Source organism: Physeter macrocephalus, chromosome 14 (genome assembly GCF_002837175.3).
Source record: "Physeter macrocephalus isolate SW-GA chromosome 14, ASM283717v5, whole genome shotgun sequence".
NCBI classification, from domain to species: Eukaryota; Metazoa; Chordata; class Mammalia; order Artiodactyla; family Physeteridae; genus Physeter; species Physeter macrocephalus.
The window spans coordinates 85,176,360-85,183,498 of record NC_041227.1 but is presented as its reverse complement, the minus strand read 5'-3'; positions in this window follow the sequence as shown (position 1 = coordinate 85,183,498).

Here is a 7,139-nt window from a genome sequence, read left to right as displayed (position 1 = left end):
AATCTATCTGGTCTATTGTGTCATTTAAAGCTTATGTTTCCTTATTTATTTTCTTTTTGGGTGATCTATCCATTGGTGTAAGTGAGGTGTTAAAGTCCCCCACTGTTGTGTTACTGGCGATTTCTTCTTTTAGAGCTGTTAGCTGTTGCCTTATGTATTGAGGTGCTCCTATGTTGGGTGCATATATATTTATAATTATTATATCTTTTTCTTGGATTGATCCCTTGATCATTACTTAGTGTTCTCCCTTGTCTCTTGTAACATTTTTTATTTTAAAGTCTCGGTTCTTCCCTTTCATCACTTTAAGTATATCATGCCACTCCCTTCTGGGTTGTAGAGTTTCTGCTGAGAAATCAGCTGTTAACCTTATGGGAGTTCCTTTGTATGTTATTTGTCATTTTTCTCTTGCTGCTTTCAATAATTTTTCCTTGTCTTTAATTTTTGACAATTTGCTTACTATGTGTCTTGGCGTTTTTGCCTATCTCCACTTCATTTAGTTGTTTTTCTGGGGTTTTATCTTGTTCCTTCATCTGGTACGTAGCCCTCTGCCTTTTCATTTTGTCTGTCTTTCTGTGAATGTGGTTTTTGTTCCACAGGCTGCAGGATTGTAGTTCTTGCTTCTGCTGTCTGCCCTCTGGTGGATGAAGCTCTTTCTTAGTGTTTATAGTGATGTTTATTCCTCCCACCCTTCTTTCTTTTCCATTTCTTTTTCTCTCTTTCCTTCTTTCTCTTTTCCTTTGTTCCTCCTTCCCTCCCTCTCTTTTTCTTTCTTTCTTTCCTTCTTCCTCCCTTCCTTTCTTCTTTCCTTCCCCCTCCCTTCCTTCCTTCCTTCCTTCCTTCCCCTCTCTCTCTCTCTGCCTAAGCTCTTTTCTCCTTCAGTATATCCCTTTAAGCACATGTATTTCTATTCAATAGTGTGTTATTTCCCCAGGCATTTCTTTAAGAATAGAATGTCATGGGGGTGGTGTGGGGTATAGTAAAATCACAACTACTTGGCCCGCTAGTTATTCAAGCCCTTTATCTTCAAGTACTGCTCAGAAACTCCTCCTGAAATGCACCTGGTTTGGTTCTGTTTCTTTCTACACTGCCTTTCTCACAGCCACAGTCTCGCTCTTCATTCCACAAGTATTTATGGAGCACCTACTATACGTAGGTACCGACACTAAGAGAGTTCTGAGCTCTGCTCGCAGGGAGTTTGGAGTGTACTGAGGAAAACATGAAAATAAAACTGAAAAGAAATATAACATTGATGAATGTGATAAATGTTTGACACCTGAGGGAAATGCATTGTGGGGAAGAACACTGAGGAATATGCTGCTTATAGATGGGTTCACTGGGGAAGGTCTGAGTGAGGGCACAAGTGTGAGGGAAGGAAAGCCAAGCCGAGGGTGTCACGTGCACAACCAGATGCCGTGTTGGAAGAGGTGCTGCATTTGCTAACTCTAAGCGGGTTGGTGTCTGGAATATAGAAGCAAACTGGGGGAGTGTGAGAGTTAAAAGTCAAATGGGTGACAGAGTATGATCATGAGGTCATTAGAAATTATGCTGAGGAAACTGGATCTTTGTCCTGGAGGTAAGAGGGATGACTTAACCAAATTTATATATTTGGTTTTGCGGGGCCTGATGCATATACAGTTTGGCGGGGGTCTCTCTTTTTTTTTTTTAATTTTGGTATATTATTGTAGCATTGTATTCCAGAAGGTATATGGAATCTATTTAAGATGAAGACATCTGACTTAAGAAAACAGAAATATTGAACTCAAAATCTTTTTTCTCTAACTTTTTATTTTAGGTTGGAGTATAGTGGATTAACAATGTTGTGTTAGTTTCAGGTGTACAGCAAAGTGATTCAGTTATACATATACATGTGTCTATTCTTTTTCAAATTCTTTTCCCATTTAGGTAGTTACGTAATATTGGGCAGAGTTCCTGTGCTATACAGTAGCTCTTTGTTGGTTATCCCTTTGAAACATAGCAGTGCGTACATGTCAGTCCCAAACTCCCTATCCCTCCCCCGCATCCCTTCCCCCCTGGTAACCATAAGTTTGTTTTCTAATGGGGGGGGGGTGTCTCTCTTTAAGAAATAAATAATATGGATTTTAAAATCCAAAATTAGGTACAAAAGTGAATATTTGTTTAGAATGAGAAAAGAAAGCACAACAAATTACAAATTTTAAAATGCTGAGAAAAAATCATGAAATCTGGAAAAATAACGTATTTTATTAATTTACTGCCCACATACTTCTGTAAAAGATTTCCCCCTATGTTTGCAGAATTCAACCTTTGGTTCACCTCTTCACATGAATTTTGTTATATCACTTTCTATTGACAGAGTAGGAAGATAGTTTAGTTTCTCCTCTAGCATGGTTAATGGAAATTTAATTTATTATTAAGAGTTTAAATGTTTGTTTCATCTTTATTGGTGGTTTATGTAAGTTTTTAGGTTTGTTTACCAAATTTGAGAAAACCTCTCAAGGTTGTTTCATGTATTATGAGCCATACGATTTTGACACAGTATATCAAATTTTCTTGTATGGTTACTAATATAAATACTCTTTGAATGGATGACTAATTATTCAGCTTTTCTTTGATGGCTTTATGTCATGATGCTAAGACAGTGGGCACAGAGATAATTAGTAGTATTTCTGAAAGTCATTCTTTTTTTTTTTTTTTTTTTTTTTTTTGGTGGTATGCGGGCCTCCCTCTGTTGTGGCCTCTTCCGTCGTGGAGCACAGGCTCCGGACGCGCAGGCTCAGCGGCCATGGCTCACGGGCCCAGCCGCTCCGCGGCATGTGGGATGCCGCTCCGCGGCATGTGGGATCCTCCCAGACCGGGGCGCGAACCCGGTTCCCCTGCATCGGCAGGCGGACGCGCAACCACTGCGCCACCAGGGAAGCCCGTTGAAAGTCATTCTTATATGGGAACAATAAACAATAACTTACCTCTATGTGGAAATGACTACAAACCATGTATGTATATCCTACTCAACTCCAAGTGTAATCCCAGCCTAATTTCTCCTTGGCTCAATGCCCCCAAAGTACCTGACACAAGAGGAAGAGGGGAAGCATCTTACCTTTGCAAATTTTACAAAACACATGGCCATATGGACGTACTACCGGGGCTCTTTCCAAGTCTTGGCAGGGGCCTGTGCAAGTGAGGGACCATGAAACAAACTTTATCAGCCTCAGAGAACATCTGCTACAAGGTAGCCAAGGTGAAGATGGGCCGAAGGGATCCTGCCTGGAAGCACAGAAACCTCAGTGGGGCTGTGACCCAAGGTGGGTCCCTGAGAATGAAAACAGAGGCATATTTGATTTTTATATCTCTTAGTTTTTTAAGTAAAAAAATTTTTATTGAAGTATAGTTGATTTACAGTGTTGTGTTAGTTTCAGGTGTACGGCAAAGTGATTCAGATATATATACATATATAAAATATAATTCTTTTTCAGATTCTTTTCCATTATAGGTTATTACAAAATACTGAGCATAGTTCCCTGTGCTATACAGTAGGTCCATTTTGGTTATCTATTTTATATAGACTAGTTAAGAGTTTGGGATTAACATATCCACAGTACTTTATATCTCTTCTTTAAGGGGGAATATAATTGATAGGTTTTGGGTGATTAGTTTTGTGGGGAAGGGGGAAAGGGAAGAAACAAGGATGATTCAACTTTCTGGCTTGAGTAACTGGGGGAGGTTATGTGATTGAGACAGGAAGCATGATTAGGAGATAAGACTTGTGAACATGACTGAGTTGAGGGGCCTAATGATAACTGAGTTGGCAACATTGGTCTCAAGAGTGAGCTGGGGGGCGATGGTGGGTGCGATGGCGTTGGGAGGTTGGTGGTGCTGTCGTCCGTGCAGGGCTGGGGCTGGGGCCAGGGGGTGGCCCTGCCTCAGCCAGAGCAGCCCTAGAACAGGGTGGTAAGCCAGGTCAGTGGCCCTAGCAGTTTGCTACAAGTTTGGCTTGAACCAAACCTTTCCCTTCCAAATGCACTGGCTAAGGTGTCTCACTCACTGTTTCCACCAAGCCTCTCATTCAACTTAATTTGGCATGTTTCATGGCAAAAATTCCTGGGCCCAAACTTTGTAGGTCTTTAGTTGAATAGCTCTCTCAGTTAACAATCAAGTAATGAATCAGGACTTTTTTTTTTTTTTTTTTTTTCCACTTATGTAAGTTCTAGCTGATTCTTTTTATTATCCTTCGTCAGGTCATTGTTGTTAATCTTTTGCTTCTTATGCATACTTTTAAAAATTCCGTTTTATTTCTACAATCATTTAAAATAGTCTTATTTATAGCCAATAAAAACAACCTCAGAAGTCTTTTCTTAAAAAAAAAAGTTTTATTTTGCATTTAAATAAAATTTATTTTAACCACACCTTGAATTTGAAAATATATTTTAATGCAATCATAATTTTAATTTATTTATTTTCTTCTAGTTTTACTGAGGTATAATCAGCATACAACACTGTATAAGTTTAAGGTATACAGCTTGATAACTTGACATATATACGTATGGCAAAATGATCACCACAGTAAGTTTAGTTAATATCCATCATCTCATACAGTTACCATTGTTTTTCTTGTGATGAGAACTTTTAGGATTTGCTCTCTTAGCAGCTTTTAAATATACCATGTAGCAGTGTTAACCACTGTCATCGTGCGTCCCCAGTACTTACGTCCCCAGTACTTACGTCCCCAGTACTTATCTTAAAATTGGAAGTCTGTGCTTTTTGGCCTCCTTCACCCAATTCCCCCATCTGAAGTCTTTTCAGGTCTGATTCTATTCTTTGTTATATTGGCTTATTCTCATTCATGATGTCTTTTTCCTTATATGCTCTGTCTTTATGTTTTAGTTTATTTTGTTTTTATCACGAATGTGTATTCACTGAAAATTTATCAGCAGGACGGTGGGAATTCTTTGAGGTCTGCATTAAGGGCAGTTTCTTTGAAAAAGATTGTGCTTGATCCTGCCTGGAGGCATTGTAAATTCCTGGAATCAATTTAAACCAACTTCTTAGTTTATTATTTACTTTGCTGGTTTTTAGTATATTCCCACAACATGAATTCGGACCTCTAATCCATGTAAAAGCCAGCTCATAGCTGCAAATTATGAAGAAAGATTTTTGTTTTCTCTTCACCCAAAGACAAGGTAATGATAGGAAATTTTCTTTGGTGTCTGCTTTTGTGAGGCGTTATTTTCCCACCCGCCAATTCTCTCTTTCACTGAAGATGTCCTATATTCACAGGAATTTTTGTATCTAATTCTTTACTTTGTCAGGCAAGGGATGTTTTGTGGGAAGGAGACACCTTCCTAGACTTTGTGTCCTTTCCCTGGGCAATTGTGAAAAGCGAATATTTTAGTAACAGAGTAAATGCAGGTGCCCTTTGGGTAGTCAGGAGCGTCAAAGCTCACGTTGCTGGATTCATGCCTTTGCTCTGCAACTGGCCTTTAAGGATTTTCCCTGTTTTCTTACCAGTTCAGGCACACGTGTTAAATGACCATTTTTAGGTATTTTGTTGCTAGATGGTTATTCAGTTTATTGCTGGAGCTAGAAGCCAACCATGACTTTCTTATGCAGCTCCCAGCCCTGCAACAGAGTTTCTAATTTGCCTTTCTTTCCTCTTGTTGACAAGAGAATGGTGTGTACTTACCGTATTCTCAAATTTTCTAGCCTATCCATCATATCTATATGGAATCTACATCCTTCACAGCAATTCCCTGGAGATCCCTTGAGCCTGCTTCTCCACCACAGGCCACTGACTCATCACCTGTCATCCTGAGATCTCCCTTCTCTGCCTGCTAGGGTAAACCTACTATTTCCTAGATCCAGTGACTTCCAGTATTTTGTTTATTTCCGTACTTTCTCTATCATCTCATTAAAGAACTCTTCAATTATTGGATGTTTCTCAGTGGACTCACGTCTAAAAATGACTTTAGCTCTCAAACTGGATTGATGGTTTGCTTAGGTATTGAATGTAGCTTCAAAATAAATGACCTGGACTTCTGGTTTCAGTTCCAAAATTTAAAGAGCTCAGAAGTCATCACTCTTGTCCTTGCAACAGGAAAAGAGCTGAACACACTGAAAATCATGACTTTGCTTGCGCCCATTAGAGAATTGAGGTCTCAGGGCAAATTGCTACTCCCAGATCTGGAGAGAATGGTGAATCCAGAGAGCTCAAATCTGTTTCCATAGAGCAGGAGCCACTAGAGCCTTAAACTGGTAGAAACTATTACATGGTAATTTTGATGAGTTGCTGGAGACTGAATGTAGAACAGCATGGAAGTGAAAATCACCTAGAGGCTGCAGTTTTAGCATGTTCTCCACAATCATGGATTTTACTTCCAGCACCGTACCAGGTGCTCGTCGTGAAGACCTAAGAAAGATCCCTTGGAGACTGGCAGGGGGAGGGAAAAGCAATCTTTTGAAAACGCCCAAAGCTCGCTCTGTCACGAAGACTTCCTCTCCAAGGGGAAGGGTGTCACCAGGAGCCTTATAAAGCCTAGGGGAAAGGCACTTACCTACTTCTGCCCCCACTGGTCTTTCTGATTCCTGTAAGGGGGTGGGAGGAGATACTCAGAAACATTTGTGAAAGTCACAACCCAGGGACATAGGCCACTGGAAGACAGATTTAATCATAAGATTCTAAAATTCTTCTGCTACCCCACACCTGACCACCGCCTCAGTAGGGCTCTAGTATAATAACAGTATATTAGAGCTGAAAGACCCGCACGGTACAGAAGGTACCTTTATTTAAGGAGGAGTGCTTAGGGAAACCCCAGGACAACAGGGGAGATGAAAACAAGGACACCAGATGAATTCAGAGCCTCTGGTGCCTACAGCTAAGGTAAGCAGTAAGCAGTGCAACTCCAGGTTAGAGTAACATAAAACCTCATACTAACAGATTTTATCTCCGTTCTGATCCATCATTCTTGGCTTTCATCAAAAAATTACAAGGCCTGCTAAAAAGCAAAAAAAATGACACAGTCTGAATATAGAAAGTGCTATGGTCTGAATGCTGATGTCCTCCCAAATTTATATGTTGAAATCTTCACCCCCAAAGGTAATGGTATTAGAAGATGGAGATTTTGGGAGGTGATTAGGTCATGAGGATGGAGCCTTCATGACTGGCATGA